This window comes from Danio rerio, chromosome 5 (assembly GCF_049306965.1).
Source record: "Danio rerio strain Tuebingen ecotype United States chromosome 5, GRCz12tu, whole genome shotgun sequence".
Lineage (NCBI taxonomy): Eukaryota > Metazoa > Chordata > Actinopteri > Cypriniformes > Danionidae > Danio > Danio rerio.
This window is the reverse complement of record NC_133180.1, coordinates 73,579,573-73,598,673: the sequence shown is the minus strand read 5'-3', so window position 1 is coordinate 73,598,673 and position 19,101 is coordinate 73,579,573. Positions and strand designations below refer to the sequence as shown.

Below are 19,101 nucleotides of genomic sequence, written 5' to 3'. Positions count from 1 at the left end.
GAGTAAAAACTGAGTGAATTTACATTTTTGGGTGAACTATCCCTGGAATATGTATCCCTGTACATTAAATTATGGTGTTTTTTATCGCAGTGTGTCTTACAGTATCACAATATATAGAATACCATATCTCCTAAGTCATGATGCATCATCAGAATTGTCATATTTTTGCCAATGGTTCACAAATCTTCTGTGCACTATGTATATTAATTTTTGGTTTATTAAACAGCACGCTCACCAGATGCAGCACATGCAAACACTATTAATGTGAGTTATTTAGTGGCTATTCATTTTTTTTTTTTACCAAAAGTCATAGTATGTTGCACTGCTACTCATACGAGCTCATTATATGCACATATTTAATTCCTTGATTGTAAAACTACCCCCCCCCCCTAAAAATATTCTTATTTTAATGAGAATGTCCATCTTGCGCATCAATTAAAAAATAGTGCAGGTGGAATGATGGAATGGAGGCTGTTTATGGTTGCCAGGCAACAACAGCGACTTGTCGCATTAATATAGAATGTGATTGATGTGCGGTCACAGGTGTGCGGAATTTAAAATGGCTTTTGAGGGTGGCTCATCCTAAATCTGGGCGCTCTGTTTAATGACATGTTCCACCCAATGTCAGCAATGCTTCCCATGATAAAATGATCGTCTGTCCTCCTAGTACTGGTGAAGAAATGCTGAGGATACAGAAACAATAGTAGAGAGAGATAGAGAGAGATAAAGGATGCTGTTTTTTGACTGGATCTATTCACAGGGCCAGAACATGGGAATGACACACACTGGTCTGCACCAGGCATGTGATGATCAAGGTTTACCTTGGTTTGGAAATGTCAAGCCTATGAAGTACACATGAAATCAAAACTGACCATATTGATTTCGTTAGCTCATATTGGTAGATTTGTGTTGGAGAATTCATCTGTGCAGGTCATTAAGAACAAAAATAATTGTTTGCCTTTGTAAACCAATAATTAAAATATACAAAATAAATTCTCAGATTGCACGATTTTGAGGTATTGGGCGTGGCTAACATACTTAAACACGCCCCTCCAGCTGTCAGTTTTGACAAGAAATAGAAATTGTGAGGAGGAGGAAAGCAGAAATCCAATATTCTGAAGGGTAAAATAAATAATCTGATGGGTGGTTTGAGCTGAAACTTGACAAACACATTGTGGAGACACAAAAGACGCATCCTAAATCTTGAAAAGGGGTAAAATAGGTGCCTTTTAAAATAAAATAAATTGTGTTCAAGGGGGAAAAAAGTTACCCAGACAATTAAATAATAATATATTAGAGCAGTAATCATGAAACCGTGATCTTTTTATCTAAGGTTATCACACCGTCAGATTCCTATACCAGCCCTAGTCGGCACATAAAAAATGAAATCAATCTCACTTCAGCACATCGAGAGGAACGAGAGAGGGAAAAACGAAAGCGCTTGAGTGAAGGGAAGGTAAAGGGTCATCGAATCTCCAAGGACTGTGTCTTTTTTAGGGCTTTTAGTCACATTTTGAAATGCTGCGATCTGACAGTGTCGCGCTGTGCCTGTCCTCTTCCTGCTTTTGAATGTAGGTTAGGCCTTTGCGAAGAAATCAAAATGTATACTCTTCTTGTTGTGGCCTGTGAAGTGCTTGATGGTTAGGCAGCATCAGTGTTTCTGCATCTGCGACCGCAACTGCATGCAGATTTTTCTGTGAATAACACCTTCAGTTTTGACATTTGGGATACTTTCATGGTGCTTTTGCCATCTTCTGAGCTTACAGCTGCATGTAAGTGTGACCAAGTGGGCGAGACAAAAGCTGCTTTGAAACGTCATGTAGATGCGGAGCAGAATAGTGACCACGATAATCACTTTATTTAGGATGTACTGAATAAAATATCTAGATGCTGTCATGATTTGTTACTCTGCAATTAATATGTTTATACAAATGCTATTGATATATGTTTTAATTTGATGTTTTCCTGTTTTGTTTTAATTCTGGCTCTTGTTTTTATTTCTTTTCAACAGTTCTCATTTAGCTGATGATTGATTTTAAAGCTTGTTTGGCATGATGTCCCGGGAGAGAGCCCTGAGCTCATAAGATCCTCAAGCCTGGGGTTCCCTCCCGTTTTTAAGGCGAGAGGGGAGTTTGAGCTCAGGTAGATGTGGAGAACTCCCCTGCTGTAGTAGCTAATGAACAGATAGTGATTGCTCTTAAGAGAGAACGACTTACTAGGAGCATGTCTATGGTGCCGATTTGGATTAGTCAATTAACTTAAGTTGCATGTTTTTGGACGGTGAGAGGAAACCGGGGGAAACGGTTAACCACTGGAACACCGGACCACAACCAGGCTTTTAGTTTTCTACGCTAAAATCACAATGGATCACAATTTACTCTAACGTTACAGTATTTATTTCAGTTTATCAGTTTACTATGCTACAGTGTTATGCTAGCATTCATTAACAGAGGGTTGTACACATTATACACTTCACTATGTGGCTCAAAAACATGTTTATTATAAATTACTGTAGTTTTCCCCCATGCGGATATCTTTCAGATAATCCCGAAATAACAGATGAAGCATACAAAAATGTGAACACATAGTCCTCATTATTATTCATTCATTCATTTTATTTTTCTGGCTTAGTCCCTTTATTAATCCAGGGCCGCCAACTTATCCAGCATATGTATTATGCAGCAGATACCCTTCCGGCTGCAACCCATCACGGGGAAACATCCATACACACTCATTCACACACATACACTACGGACAATTTTGTTTATTTAATTCACCTACAGCGCATGTGTTTGGACTTGTACCCACGCCACACGGGGAGAAAATGCAAACTCCACTCAGAAATGCCAGTTGACACAGCCGGAGCTAGCAACCTTCTTGCTGTGAGGCGATTGTGCTGCCCACCACTCTTGTTTTCACCAATTATTCTGTAAATATGTTGTGCCGCAGATTGGTATTGTCACGATACTGGAATTTCCTACTTCGATACGATATCTTGAAAAATATTAATTTTGGATACCATTTTTGATACTGTGAGGAACAATTTCTGCAAAATTATAGTATGCAAACTCAGTAAAATCGATACTAGTATCGATACTAACCAAAAGCAAGATTGTATCATTTTATATATTTCAGTATCGAAATTGCAACATAGGCTCATTCTGAAAATGTAGCCCTATATAGATTTCTGGAGAGCGCTAAATATGTAGCCAGGCATATGTATGACTGCATTTCGTCTTTAAATCAATGCTACGGGGCGGTCCGACACCATTTATTTTCACGCTTACCAGCTGACCATTTACCTCCGTATGGACGGCTTTTCCGCTGTTACCAGTTTATCCAAGGCTTGCCGCGTACTTGTGATGTGAAGCGGAGTTGACCGCGATGATGTGGTTTGAATCTGGTGAAGAACGGTTCTAGAAAACAGGTAAAACAAAAGCCAAAAAATAAAATAAATATGTAAATAACGATGAGAATGTGGTAAAATCTGAAAAACGTGTTTAAAGGCAGGTGAGGGCTTTTCTTTTTCTAGATTGCTTTTGAAAACACTATCGGTTGGGTTTAGGGAAGTGGGTGGGCGCTGGTCAATCTGTGGTTTTAAAAACACTGTTGGTTAAGTTCAGGGAAGGAGAAGGGTGGATCAGACGATCAGTCAGTCGACAGTGGCCTCTGGTGGAATTACGTGAGAACAGCAGGCGTGACTCGCGAGAGAAATTTGAGATCTCAAAAAGCGTACACATCAGCCTCTGGTGGGTTTGCGAAAACAAAAACCACAAAAAAACTTACCTTCCGGGATGTATTTCGTGCTCTCTATAAATGTACATAAGGGTACGTTTTCAGAATAAGCCTGGGTTGATATTTAGCAATATATATCAATATTTTTGACAGCACTACTTCGGATTGTTAGATGCCACATGCAGTTGCTGTCATTTTATGTTTATCATATCTACCTGTTGTATTTTGTGAAGTACAGAGCATTTGGGATTATGGGATTGGGTGCAGTTGTTTTGGTTTAAAGCGTATCAAGGAATTTATTCAGTGAGTGTGTTTCCATCGTGGTGTTTTTTTGCGCATCTCCTGTTATCCGGGGGTAAAATCTAAATGAACACATTTTTATGCGCATTTATGCGCATCTTGACTTGTCCGTCCAGCTATTTTTATACGACGAGAATATTTTTGTGCCTAAAATGCGCATAAAAATAGGTGTCAGTGGAAATCTGATTATTTATGTGAATTCAATTGGAATCTGATTGACAGCCGTCACTTGTGTATTGCAAATAGCGTGTCCTGGGGCCTTTTTTCATTTTACACAAAAATCTGTATTGGTTTTGTAAAACAGCAACCCAGTTTGCGATGCAGATGTCCTTTTATAACAACATAGGGTAAGAGCATTGTTGTTGTGCTGGATTATAATAGTATGTTATCGTAGTATGTCTGTCTGTTTTCTAATTGCACGTCCCTGGTTGATCTGTGACAGTGTGTTTTGATGAATATCAAAGTTTCTTTTTGTGTGTGAGTATTTGTTAATGAGGGATTTGTGGAATCAAAATATTGTTTTAATTAAAAGGGATACGATTGCAACCTTGGGCTCAACTGGTACAGAAGCACCCAAGTGGCATGTGGTTACTAGCATTACAATGAACACTTATTGTAATTCATGGGGCTTTAATTCAGGAATTCAAAGAGCTACGTGTAACATTAAGACTTTGTCTTTAATTTGCAGTAAAACCTACTGTATTACACAAAAATGCAATGTTGCACACAATTAATTATTGTTGTCCCAACTCAAATCTATTAACTTACCAAATTTAAGTGGATTGAACATAAAACAAATAAGCCCCGAAAAAATCTCAAGACACAGCTCATTTTAAAAAAGTAGTTTGAACAAACAGCAAAAATAATAATCGAGTGTACATTGTGAAAAAAAGAAACACAGGCTCATTGTGGATATGTACCCCTGTCTACATATCTGGAGAACGTGAATTATGTAGCCAGAGGTGCTGGATGTATGGCTGCATTTCACCAAAAAATCAAATAAACAAGTAAATAACATGGTGAAAACAGGGTAAGATCTGAAAACATGGTAAAAATTATGCGGCTGCAAAGGCTTTTTTTCTGGATTGCTTTTGTAAACACTATGGGTTGGGTTTAGGGAAGGAGAAAGGTGGATCAGTCGATCAAACAGTCAGTCAGCCAGTGGACAGCTGCCTCTGGTGGATTAACATGAGAACAGCAGGCACGAAGGGCACTCGCGAGAGAAATTTAAGATCTGAACAAGCGTACACAGCGGCCTCTGGTGGATTTGCGAAAACAAAAACCGAAAAAAAAACATACCTCCTGGGATGTATTTCGCACTGTCCAGAAATGTATGCAGAGGTACGTATCAATAATGAGCCTGGGGTTAACAAAAATGCAGGGTTTCACTCAGTTCCTTCATGTTGTGCCAAAACAAAACGATTAGGTTAGCTGAATTGTTTTGACAAATTTAATGGATCTAACATAAAACAATTAAATTTTCCCTAAAAATTGCAAGAGTTTTATTAATTTAGCTCATTTTAAATAAGTGAACAAGCAGCAAAAACATTTTTTAAATGTGGATTATACAGTAAGATCATTCTTTTTGAAGGTATAATGTTGCTATTATATCATAGCTTCAATTAAAATAGACAATTACAAATAGGTTGACGTTTTGTCCATATAGGTTATCATTAAAAACTCTTTAGCTTGGAGTGTTGTCAAAACCACAATTTAACCAAAGAAATTCTTCAAAATGTTTAACCAAAGCCTGGTTAAAGGGTTATGTACATGACAACACAGGTTTATTGTGAAAACGTACCCCCATATACATTTCTGGCGAGCGCAGATTATGTATTGGTCGGTCAGTCAGTCAGTTGACAGCAGCCTCTGGTTGAAGTACGCGAAAAGGGTTGGTGTTCAGATCTGAACAGATCTGAAAAAGCATACACAGCGGCCTTTTGCAAAAATAAAAACTGCAAAAAACATACTGTACCTCCTGGGACGTATTTAACGATCTTCAGGAATGTGTACAGGGGTATGTATCAATAAAGAGCCTGTATGGTTTGCGTTTTCATATGCTGTGTTCACACCAGACACGGAATGTGCAGATAAACTGAGTGCTCATCGATGCTTCCGACTGAGCCGAGCCCAGTTTGATCAACTGTTGTTCGGTGTTTGCTGGAGGATTTCCCCCTGGGACACCGACAACAGGCGTCATAATCACGCACCAACAAGAAAAAGCTCCTGATTGGTTAACGCATAGCGAATGTCCGCTGCAGTTCAGATTTTCGAACTTGAGTGATTCGTGCGAAATACGTGTTAAGCGAGTCAATCGCGCAAAACGCTCAACTCACGGCACTTCATTCGTGTGAATCGCGCCATTTGTGCCACCTTATTTGCGCGTTTCGAGCATGTCTATTTGTGTCTTTGCATTGACTTAGCATGTAAATCACTTGCGCTTTTTAACGTCTGGTGTGAACGAAGCATTAGAGTGTTTAAATGGTTAAATGTATGTTTACATGCCTGTATCTAAGTTATAAAATAAGGGTAACTTTCAGATGGTTCTGTTTTCACTTGTTATATGTTATATAAGCATTCATCGAAACAGTCAAAGCACAAAATGAAATAGATTGTTTACTATTTGACATTATTAAGACTGTAATATGAGATATGTTTCTCCCTGAAGGCTGAATATGCAGTGGTGCTGTATTTCAATTCAGCATGCATGTTTTAGAAGAAATAGAAGCCGAGTTAGCCGGAGATTTTGTGTAGTTTATATATTAGATTTGCATAATTTGCATTGTAAACAATGCATAGCACAAAAGCAACATGAGTGATGGGAATTCTTATCATACCTGGAAGGATGCTGGCTAAACACTTTGCATGATCACACTTTGAATTTATATGAAATTAAAATAACTGCCGCCTTTTAGTGCAGTTGGTGAAATAAATCACATTCTGTACCTGCGTGTGTGTGTGTCCTGGTATTCACTACGTTGTGGGGACTAAATATTCTCTCAAGTACAGTAATACTAGCCATTTTGATCTTTTTTTTGTTCCCTGTGAGAAAAACAGCCCATTAATCATCCAGATTAAAGTTTTTTGTGTGTGAATGAAAGCTACACAATGTTTTCTATGAGGGTTGTGTTTAGGGTTAGGGTTGTGAGAAGACAGAATATACTGTACATTTTATTTTTAAGAGTGTGTGCTGCTCATTTAACTTAAAGGTGTCATGAATTTTGCGTTTCATTCACTCGCGTTGATTTGTAGCCGTTCAGAACAGCTGGTTATGCTGCTTGATGTTGCAGACTGGTATTTTCTTATGCTATTATTCTCATTTGAATGTATGGGCATGGTCATAACACCGGCATGTAGGGCAAGCAGTTTGACTGTTTACAGTCATTTGTTATTCGTTGTCATTTACTCATAGGCAAATGTATCAGAAGTGTGTATGTTTGTGTGTGTGTGTGTGTGTGTGTGTGTGTGTGTGTGTGTGTGTGTGTGTGTGTGTGTGTGTGTGTGTGTGTGTGTGTGTGTGTGTGGTATTGTGACATATCAGGAAACAAACTTGTATAATTGCATTGGTATGACACAGCTATTACAAGGAGAGGGTGACTTATGAGGACATTGCCCATGTGTCCATTTTTCAAAAGGCTCATAAATCATACTGAATTATATATATATATATATATATATATATATATATATATATACACATACATACATACATACATACATACATATATATATATATATATATATATATATATATATATATATATATATATATATATATTTATATATATATTTATATATATATATATATATATATATATATATATATATATATATATATATATATATATATGTATGTATATATATATATATATATATATATATATATATATATATATATATATATATATATATATATATATATATATATATATATATGTATGTATGTATGTATGTATGTATTTATATATAAGGTAAAAGTGCACAAATGGAAAATGTTTTGTGTGGAGTTTGTGTTTAGACATAGGGTGATAAGAGGATAAATGCACTATAAATGGAAAGCTATGGAATGCCCCCACAATTCATAATAACAAACGTGTCTGTGTTTTTTTTTTTTGCGACGTATCAGGAAACAAACTTATATAATTACATTGGCATGACAGAGAAGGAGAAGGAGAAGGAGAAGGCATATGAGGACAGGCAGATTTATATAGCCTATCATTGAGTCTTTACTTATGTATTTGTGTGTAATTATATGTTTATTCGGTTTTTATACTCATTTCAATAGTATCACTAACTAAATGTAAATGTTTATTATGTTTGAGCTTGATTTGCAAAGTCATATTTTCCATCTTTTGTGTTATTAGAAAGACTTGCTTTTTTTTACTTAACAACTGAATCTATTTAGATTTGCATTGTAAACCTTAAATATATATATATATATACATATAGCTAATTATTAGCCCCCCTTAGATTTTTTTTCTTTTTTAAATATTTCCCAAATGATGTTTAACAGAGCAAGGACGTTTTCACAGTATTTCTGATTATATTTTTTTCTTTTTGAGAATGTCTTTTTTGTTTTATTTCGGCTAGAATATTTTTTATTATTAAAAATAAACGGGGCTAATAATTCTGACTTCAACTGTGTGTGTGTGTGTGTGTGTGTGTGTGTGTGTGTGTGTGTGTGTGTGTGTGTGTGTGTGTGTGTGTGTGTGTGAATACATACATTTTTTATGTCATGTTTATTTTTTTACCATATTTCCAAAATCATTCCACATAAATCTGCTGCTTTTTATTTCTTTTTTTTTTACTTTTCTTTTTTTTGTACAAAATTTTGCACAGAAATAGCAAAAAAAGTCTTTTGTTCGCACAGTATCAATGCACACAGTGTCCTCTGAAGGTTGAGTTTAGTAATTGGGTTGGAGGTTGATAGAAGTAGAAATACAATATAAAAATCTATAGAATGTGCCCACAATAAAAAAAATAAAGTAATGTATGTGTGCGAGCGTGCGTGGGTGTGTGTGTTTATATTTTTGTAACACATAAGGAAATAAACTTGTATAATAGACTGGTTATGGCACATCTATGATGAGGAGATGCTGACTTATGAGGAGTATAAATACATTAGAAAAACAATGGAGAACTGTGTGTGTGTGTGTGTGTGTGTGTGTGTGTGTGTGTGTGTGTGTGTGTGTGTGTGTGTGTGTGTGCCTGTGTGCCTGTGTGTGCGCCTGTGTGTGTACGTGAGTGTGTGTGTGTGTGTGTGTGCATGTTTGTACGTGTAGTATGTGAATGTGTGTGTGTCTCTCTCTCTCTCTCTCTCTCTCTCTCTCTCTCTCTCTCTCTCTGCATGTGTGTGTGTTTGCGTGTGCTTGTCCATGTGCTTGTGCTTGTTTGTGTGCGTGTGTGTGTGAGTAAATGTGAATGTGTGTATCTCTCTCTCCTCAGGCGTGTGTGTGTGTGTGCTTGTGCGTGTGCATGTGCTTGTGTGTGTGTGTGTGAGTGAATGTGAATGTGTAATGTCTCTTCATGCATGTGTGTGTGTGTGTTTGCGTGTACATGGGCTTGTGCTTGTTTCTGTGCGAGTGTGTGTGAGTAAATGTGAATGTGTGTGCGTCTATTTCTCTGTGCGTGTGTGTGTGTGCGTGCATGCGTTTGTGTGTGTGCATATGTCTAAATGTATTTGTGTGAATGAGTGTGTGTCTGTCTGTTTGTGTGTAAGTGAGTGTGTGTCTCTGTTTGTATGTTTGCATGTGTGTTTGTGTGTGTATAAGTGTGTTTTTCTCTCTGTGTGTGTGTGTGTGTGTGTCCCTCTCTCTCTTTCTCTCTCTCTCTCTCTCTCTCTCTCTCTCTCTCTCTCTTGTGCATATGTGTTTGTGTGTGTATAAGTGTGTTATTCTCTGTGTGTGTGTGTGTGTGTGTGTGTGTGTGTCCCTCTCTCTCTTTCTCTTTCTCTTTCTCTTTCTCTCTCTCTCTCTCTCTCTCTCTCTCTCTCTTGTGCATGTGTGTTTGTGTGTGCAGGTGCATGTGCTAGTGATTGTTTGTGTGTGTGTTTGTGTGTGTGTGTGTGTGTGTGTGTGTGTGTGTGTGTGTGTGTGTGTGAGTGAGTGAATGTGAATGTGTGTGCCTCTCTCCGTGCATGTGTGTGTGTTTGTGTGTGCATATGCTTGTGTGTGTGTGTGTGTGTGTGTGTGTGTGCACGTGTGCGTGTGTGTGTGAGTGAGTCAATGTGAATGAATGTGCATGTCTCCGTGCATGTGTGTGTGTTTGTGTGTGCATGTGCTTGTGTGAGTGTGTGTGCTTGTGTGCGTACAGTTTGTGTGTGTGTGAAGGGCTGTGGTATGGAGAGGATGGGTGTGTCCATTCTTTCATCTGTCCTGCATAATAACACCTGGCCCAGTGAGCATATGATTTCCCCTCAGGCAGGGTTTGACCCTGTAATTGGTGGTGAAGTGTGTCCACGAGTCTGTCACCGATGCGTCCCTGTTAAAACCAGACACAACTGTTTCCTGCCTCCATGGCGATAGGCAGGAAGTCACATGGTGTCCTCTTTATACTTTAGATTCACAAAGCACAGAGGATAGTGTGTGTGTGTGTTTGTGTGTGTGTGTGTGTGTGTGTGTGTGTGTGTGTGTGTGTGTGTGTGTGTGTGTGTGTGTGATTGGGATGTATGGAGGATTTTCAGAAAGATCAGTGTGTCTCAGGTGTGTTGTTGTCTTGGGTTTATGCCAAGGCTTTTTAGAGTTACTCATTGCGCTTTGGGCTGCTTGAATTCTCATCAAATTTTGATGGAGTATAAAATGAATGGAAATCTATGTAATGTCCCCACTTTTCACAAAAACAAACGTGTGTGTGTGTGTGTGTGTTCTGCTGCAGTAATAATTGCACTAAAAAGGTGTTCACACCTCTTCCTAAAAAATAGTGTAGAAGTCAACTGAATTCTTTGAACACAAATTCTCCGCTTCTCATTTTAGTTGTGATCGTTTTACTTCAACCTTTTATTTTCATTTATAAAACAGTTCTGGTTATTTGAGGAGATAGCCAGGTTTATTTATGATTAAAACTTGCTATGGCCACTTCATTAAGCACGTCAGTGTATCACCTCGCAACACCCTTAGCCAGCAGTCTTTACAACACAAACAATCAATGTACTGTACACTCGAACTCAGCAAAAAAATAATTATTATCGCCTGTTTAATAAAGTGATTATGTCTGCGTGTTATGGTTGCATCAAAAACTTAAAGAGCCCATATTATACATGAAATAGGGTCATATCTTGGTTGTAAGGATCTCCAACAACAGTCTAATATGCATGCAAAGTCAAAAAACACTTTCATGGTCTTATAATCTGCATTTATTTTTACCTAATTATCCCAGCGACTCCCATATTAATCGTCCAGTGATTCATTTGTTCCCAAACCCCTCCTTAGCGCGAAGCTAATCTGCGCTGATTGGACCGATGACAGTCTGTTGCGATTGGTCGACACTGACTGCCTTATGCGACAGACAGAGTGAAATGCCCAGCAGCTAATCAACGAAATAGAAGTAGTCACAGAGCACACACGCTCGATAGTGTAAGGCGTGGAGTTTAGCTGCCAGTGGATGACTGTAAATACAGACGATGGACTTGAAAATACAGACGACTAACTATTTTACTGAGCAAAAACTCCCAAGAACTGGCGAGGAGATCTCCTAGCTTGTCACATTCTGCTCTTTTCACAGACACACACACATATTGCCCTCGTCCATGCGCACACGTCCACACACACACATAACCCTCCTCCAGACGACATCACGCACACACATATAACCTGTGTTAGAGGGCGGGGCCGCAGGTTTCAAATCTCCCGGGTTTGCGCGTGAATAACTTGGTTTCGTTAGTACATCATGGCGATACACCTAATGACTCGTTATCAAGGCGACTCGTTTGAAGCACTATGAGTCGACTCTTTTATAGCTGAATCAACAGTTTTAAACACTGTACTCTTACAGATTTAAGCCTTAGCTGGATACTTCACTTCACTTAGAGCTGTGTTACACACTACATGGAAGGGCATGTTCAAAAACCCATAATATGGGCTCTTTAATATTACTATCCTGAGAACTTTAAGAATAAATAGCACAGCAGCTGTACTGTGTCATTTGAGCCCCATCGTGTCTGACATGTTACACTTACAAACATTGACATTTACTGTCACTGTCAGGGACTATTTTTCTGGCGGAAGGATGAAATTGAAATGACTCTTGTCTGTGGATCTACTTTCCTTCGCCCCGGATTTAAATCTGCTCGTGATTGTTAAACAGATGCATGTACGCCTCTGGGCTTTTCCACGTCATTTTGGGCTGCTTCGCTTCAGTTAATAGTGTGCTGAGGAGTGTATTACGAGAGAAGGAGAGAGAACGACATGTACTTGTGGGTCTGTTAGTGCTTTCTTTCATGAGGTCAGTCATAAATTTGTAAAAAAAAATAATAATAATAACATTTTTTTTAAATGTATGAGCGGCACGTTGGCTCAGTGGTTAGCTCTGTCATCTTAGAGCAAGAAGGTCGCTGGTTCGAGTCCTGGCTGGGCTAGTTGGCATTTCTATGTGGAGTTTGCATGTTCTCCCTGTGTTTGGTTTCCTCCGGGTGCTCCGCTTTCCCCCACAGTCCAAAGACATGCGCTATAGGTGAATAGGGTATATGCCGGAGCATAATAGGACTTTTAATTTGCCAGTAACATGGGTTAATGTTTTCCGGTGAACTGTATGCCTATGCAATATCGGCGCGTTTAAGGTTTGTTTTCTTTAAAAATCAGCGATCTCCACTGGCTGAGTGATATACGACATAAAGTGGGTCTCAGATTAAGCAAGAAGCACTGCATTACATTACATTTCCCCCCGCCATGTCCTTATAATACGAGCATTTATTTTACTCCAGTATATTCAATGGAGCTTCTGCGCTAGCCTGCCGATTCTGACGGGCGCGTACGAGTAAGCGGCTTTTTGTCTCGTTTTACGCTTGAGCAACTAAATGAATGCCAAAGTCAGTTTAACTGATTGTATTTTGATTACATCACAACATCGATGCTGAAAAAGGAACTGTATAAAATGGAAAAAAACTCTAACAGGTCACCGGAAGTTTATCAGTATGGGAACAACACTATCTCGGCATATACCCTATTGGATGAATTTAATTGGCCGTAGTGTATGAGTGTGTGTGTTAATGGGAGAGTGAATGGGTGTTTCCCAGTACTGGGTTGCAGCTGGAAGGACGTCCACTGTGTAAAACATACACTGGAATAGTTGGCGGTTCATTTCGCTAAGGTGGGGGTGAACTGTCCCTTTAAATCGAACTGATTCCAGACTTCTTACTAGTGGTATATATGAAAGGATATATACTATAAATTAAATGTTTATTAAGCATAAAAATATTATAAACATAAGTTAATTAAAAACTCTCTTTCCTCTTTAAAATAAAGCTGATAGGGGATATAGCAATATTTACATAAAACACAAGCAAACATATAACATGCAAACCAAACATAAACTGACTGCCAACATTTTGAAACTTTTATATATGGTGTTTGTGTATGTGTGCTCGATTTCTTTTTTCAAATATTTCCTAAATGATGTTTAACAGAGCAAGAAAATTTTCACAGTATTTCCCATAACATTTTTTTCTTCTGGAGAAAGTCTTATTTGTTTTTTTCGACTAGAATAAATGCAGTTTTTAATATTTTAAAAACCATTTTAAGGTCAATATTATTAGCCATATTAGGCAATATCTTTTTTGATAGTCTACAGAACAAACCATCAGTATACAATGATTTGCCTAATTACATTAACTTAACCTAATTAGCCTAGTTAAGCCTTTAAATGTCACTTTAAGCTGAATACTTGAAAAATATCTAGCCAAATAAAAGTCATAATTGTTTTATTTCGGCTAGAATAAAAGTTTAAATTTTTTTAAAACCATTTTAAGGTCAACATTAATAACCCTCTTAAGCAATATTTATCAATTCGCTACAAAGCAAACCACTGTAAGGCAAGGCATGGCAAGTTTATTTATATAGCACATTTCATACACAGTGGCGATTCAAAGTGCTTTACATAAACGAGAATAAAACAGACAAGTGTAAGAAAATGAAACGAAATAATAAAAATAAAACAAATAATAAGAATTATAAAAATAAGAATAGAAAATAGATAAAACAGATTGAAGAATGGCTTGCCTGTAATAGAATGTCCTGCCTATTGACCCCTCCTTAACCCAATTAAGCCTTTAAATTGCACTTTAAGCTGAATACTAGTATCTTGAAAAATATCTAGCCAAATAAAAGTCATAATTGTTTTATTTCAGCTAGAAAAAAAGTTTACATTTTTTAAAAAACATTTAAAGGTCAACATTAATAACCCTCTTAAGCAATATTTATCAATTCGCTACAAAGCAAACCACTGTAAGGCAAGGTAAGGCAAGGCAAGTTTATTTATATAGCACATTTCATACACAGTGGCAATTCAAAGTGCTTTACATAAACAAGAATAAAACAGACAAGTGTAAGAAAATGAAAACAAATAATAAAAATAAAACAAATAATAAGAATTATAAAAATAAGAATAGAAAATGGATAAAACAGATTTAAGAATGGCTTGCCTGTAATAGAATGTCCTGCCTATTGACCCCTCCTTAACCCAATTAAGCCTTTAGATTGCACTTTAAGCTGAATACTAGTATCTTGAAAAATATCTAGCTAAATAAAAGTCATAATTGTTTTATTTCAGCTAGAAAAAAAGTTTACATTTTTTAAAAACCATTTAAAGGTCAACATTAATAACCCTCTTAAGCAATATTTATCAATTCGCTACAAAGCAAACCACTGTAAGGCAAGGCAAGTTTATTTATATAGCACATTTCATACACAGTGGCAATTCAAAGTGCTTTACATAAACGAGAATAAAAAAGACAAGTGTAAGAAAATGAAAACAAATAATAAAAATAAAAACAAATAATAAGAATTATAAAAATAAAAATAGAAAATAGATAAAACAGATTGAAGAATGGCTTGCCTGTAATAGAATGTCCTGCCTACTGACCCCTCCTTAACCCAATTAAGCCTTTAAATTGCACTTTAAGCTGAATACTAGTATCTTGAAAAAAAATATCTAGTCTAATCTAAATGTGCTCTTCTTTCCGTTAAATAGAAATTGGGGAAAAGAAATATACAAAGTGGCTAATAATTCAGACTTCAACTCTGTTTCTGTGATGTATGTAACTCTTCTTTTTAGAATAATAAGTCTGAATGGTGTTTGCCGGTGCTTGTGTGTTTTGCAGGGCGACATCTGAGGTTCTGCATGAGGTTAGACTGCGGCGGCCGGAGCGAAATGAAATGAGTGGCTGACGACTGACCTCTTCCGCTGCACCACCACCACCACCACCAGCAAACCTGTAGCATCAAACCAGTGCCTCTTCACCAGCCTGACACACCAACACACCCACAGACACACAATTACCCAACAGAACTGTGAGTCCGCCAAGCCGCACTTCATTATCCTTCCATCCAAATGTCTTTCAGCTTGATTAATGTGTAATATCAGCTCTCCGCTACAGTATATCCTGCAATGCGATGACCTGTGAATATGAACGCCCTCTCTCTTTTTCTCTTTTATTTCTTTCTGATAATAAAAGAGTAAGATTTACACCACAGCCTACAGGAGAAAAAACCCATCTGTGCGCACAAATACTATAAATATATACAGCTGAAGTCAGAATTATTAGCCCTCCTGTATATTTTTCTCCAATTTCTGTTTAACATAAAGAAGATTTCATTCAACACATTTCTAATCATAATAGTTTTAATAACTCATCTCTAATAACTGATGTATATTATCTTTGTCATGATGACAGTAAATAAAATTTCACTAGATATTTTTTAGGATACTAATATTCAGTTTAAAGTGACATTTTAGGCTGCATTTACACTGCAGATCTTAATGGTCATTTCTGATTTTGTGACAATATCCGATTCTTTTGATGACCTGCTTACATCATAATAAATATAATGAATAATAAATGATATTGATACTGAATGAATGAATAAAAACACTGCATAATCTTTATTGTATGACTAATTAAATTCAATAAATAGTAGCAGCTAATGTAATTTCTATAGCCTAAATGGTTAAATCAATCACAATTCTTCATACAGTCTACGCCAGGGGTCACCAACCTTTATGAAACTGAGAGCTACTTCTTGGGTACCGATTAATGTGGAGGGCTAACAGTTTGATGAACACTTCTCAAATAACAAATTTGCTCAATTTACTTTTAATTATACTTTATGTTTTTGGTAATAATTAATGATATTCATCCATGTGAAGATACTGATCATGTTAATGATTCTCACAAAAGTTATCAACAATGATTTAACAGGGCAGGAAATACCCTGTATTTAATGTATCAATGTGCAACACTTTACTTTTATATATCTCTGCAAATATTCACATTTTTAAATGATTACTTCTATATTAGATGAAGCTTACTGGTAAGTGGCGCTATGGTGAGCTATTTTTAGAACAGGCCTGCGGGCAACACATGTGATCCTCGCGGGCTACCTGGTGCTGACCCCTGGTCTACGCTGTCCAGACAAAATATATGCCTGCGTGTGTTTAATGCAATTAACACACATTTGTTTGGTTAAATCACTTGAAATTTTAGTCACAGGCCTTAAAAACGCATTAAAATAAGATCAGATTAAAATGAAAATAACAGATAATAAAAAAATGAAGATAAAAATTAACTCCAGTTTCCAACTGCAGGTCCTGATTAATTATAATCCCAATTGACTATTAATGTTGATTTGCATTGCAATATTGATGCTGAAACTATATATTGTGCAGCCATATTTAACATAATATAGACATGTTTGAGTGTATTTCTCAAAATGATTCAGAAATATAAATAACTGATTTATTCATATATATATATATATATATATATATATATATATATATATATATATATATTTTTTTTTTTTTTTTTTTTTTATATTTCCCAAATGATGTTTAACAGAGCAAGAAAATTTTCACAGTATGTCTGATAATATTTTTTCTTCTGGAGAAAATCTTATTTGTTTAATTTTGGTCAGTTTTAAATTTTTTTAACAGCCATTTTAAGGTAAATATTATTATCCCCTTTAAGCTATTTTTTCTCTCGATAGTCTACAATAGTCAGAACAAACCACTGTTATACAATAACTTGCCTAATTACCCTAACCTGCCTAGTTAAAATAATTAACCTTGTTAGGCCTTAATATTTCACTTTGAGCTTTATAGAAGCGTCTTGAAAAATATCTAGTCAAATATTATTTACTGTCATCATGGCAAAGATAAAATAAATCAGTTATTAGAGATGAGTTATTAAAACTATTATGATTAAAAATGTGTTGAAAAAAATCTTCTCTCCGTTAAACAGGAATTGGGGAAAGAAATAAACAGGGAGGCTAATAATTCAGACTTCAACTGTATAAAATTGACCACACTTTATGAATTCAACGTCTGTAAACTCCTAATTTGCTGCTTCATGATAGTTATAAAGGCAGCAGTTGGGATTAGGGATGTAGAATAAAATCACGCAGAATATGTACTTTAATAAATATCCAATACTTTAATAATAGGCAGGTAGTAAGACATTAGCTAATAGTGAGAATCAGTAGAATTTGTTACATTTTTCTTCTTAATTTATATTTCCATAATGTGAAAAATCTTTTCCACAGCTTATCATTTATTTAATGTTATCGTCTATACAGTGCACAGCCTAAGTAAGTAGCAACTCTTTTTGAAAGTTGATATTATTACCCATTTCTCAGTAAATGTAGACAATATATTCTGTTGAATTCAAACAAAACAGCTCATTAAAATAGAGTTTGGTCACTTTAAGAATAGAAATATAATACATTTCAGCTCTAACGAGGATTAAGAGCTACACAACTACAACATTTTAACTAAATTTAATATTTTTTCTTTGTTCTTTTGATTGTATCTCTTTATTAAAATGTCATTTAATATTTTTCCCTAACATTCATTGGGGTGTACTAATTTTTGCATCGTGATCTTGAGTTATTTTGTTAGATAAGCTTCAGATTTAGCTTTGTTTCTGACTAATAATGTATATACACCAATATATTATTGTAAAGCATCCTATAATAAGTATAATTCTAAAAGAGAGATCGGCAAGAGGTGTACTCAATTATGCTGTATATTTAATTTTACCATAGTCTGTCTAAATACTCAATTCTGATTGGCTGGAATGTGTTGTGACCATTGAGAAACTGATTCTAGACCAGCTATTGCATACTACAGGTTCCAGAACTGAATTCCTATCACTGATTTGTGTACGTTATTTAGGTGAAAATCATCAAAACTTCATCAAAAGTAAAAATAGAAACTCTGGTAAGGACAAATATTGCACATGTGGTCCCCCCACACACGCACAAACACACACACACTCTGCCTATGTTTATTACAGTAATGAGAATATAATGAAAATCATCATTGAAAATAATGAGAATTACATCAAATCTGAAAAGTAAGATGGATGCATTACACTGATGAGAATTTTGGAGTGGGGGATGGGGAGCGTGCTTAATTGTCATCAAAATAATGCCATAATACATAAAAATGATTGTGCTCCTAAAATACACTTTGTTCTGTTCATGCAAAAAGTAAATGCGTATTTATTTGCTCCTTTAGAGCTAAATATCTGAGCTTCGCTGCTTACATTGCATAACTGTACACAATTTTTACACATTTCTTTCACAAACAGTGCTTATTATGGAAAAAATATACTTTAAATATGGTACAGTGCTCAACGTGTTTGAGTACACCCCTCATAAATCACTAATATAAGTTCTTATTTTCTATAGGAAGCTTTACAATATCATTCATTCATTCATTTTCTTTTCAGCTTAGTCCCTTTATTAACCCGGGGTCGCCACAGTGGAATGAACCGCCAACTTATCCAGCACATGTTTTATGCAGCAGATGCCCTTCCAGCTGCAACCCATTTCTGGGAAACCCATCCATGCACAC

At 36.2% G+C, this 19,101-nt stretch overlaps 1 protein-coding gene across 4 annotated transcripts in view; it reads left to right on the top strand.

Moving 5' to 3' along the window:
• The window catches only part of zbtb20 (zinc finger and BTB domain containing 20), a 135,162-nt gene that overhangs the window by 79,685 nt on the left and 36,376 nt on the right, over positions 1-19,101 (top strand). For all 4 annotated transcript variants that reach the window (XM_073950857.1, XM_068221291.2, XM_073950858.1 and 1 more), the window contains 1 exon segment: positions 15,347-15,536. The gene's annotated coding sequence lies outside the window, so the exon portion shown is untranslated.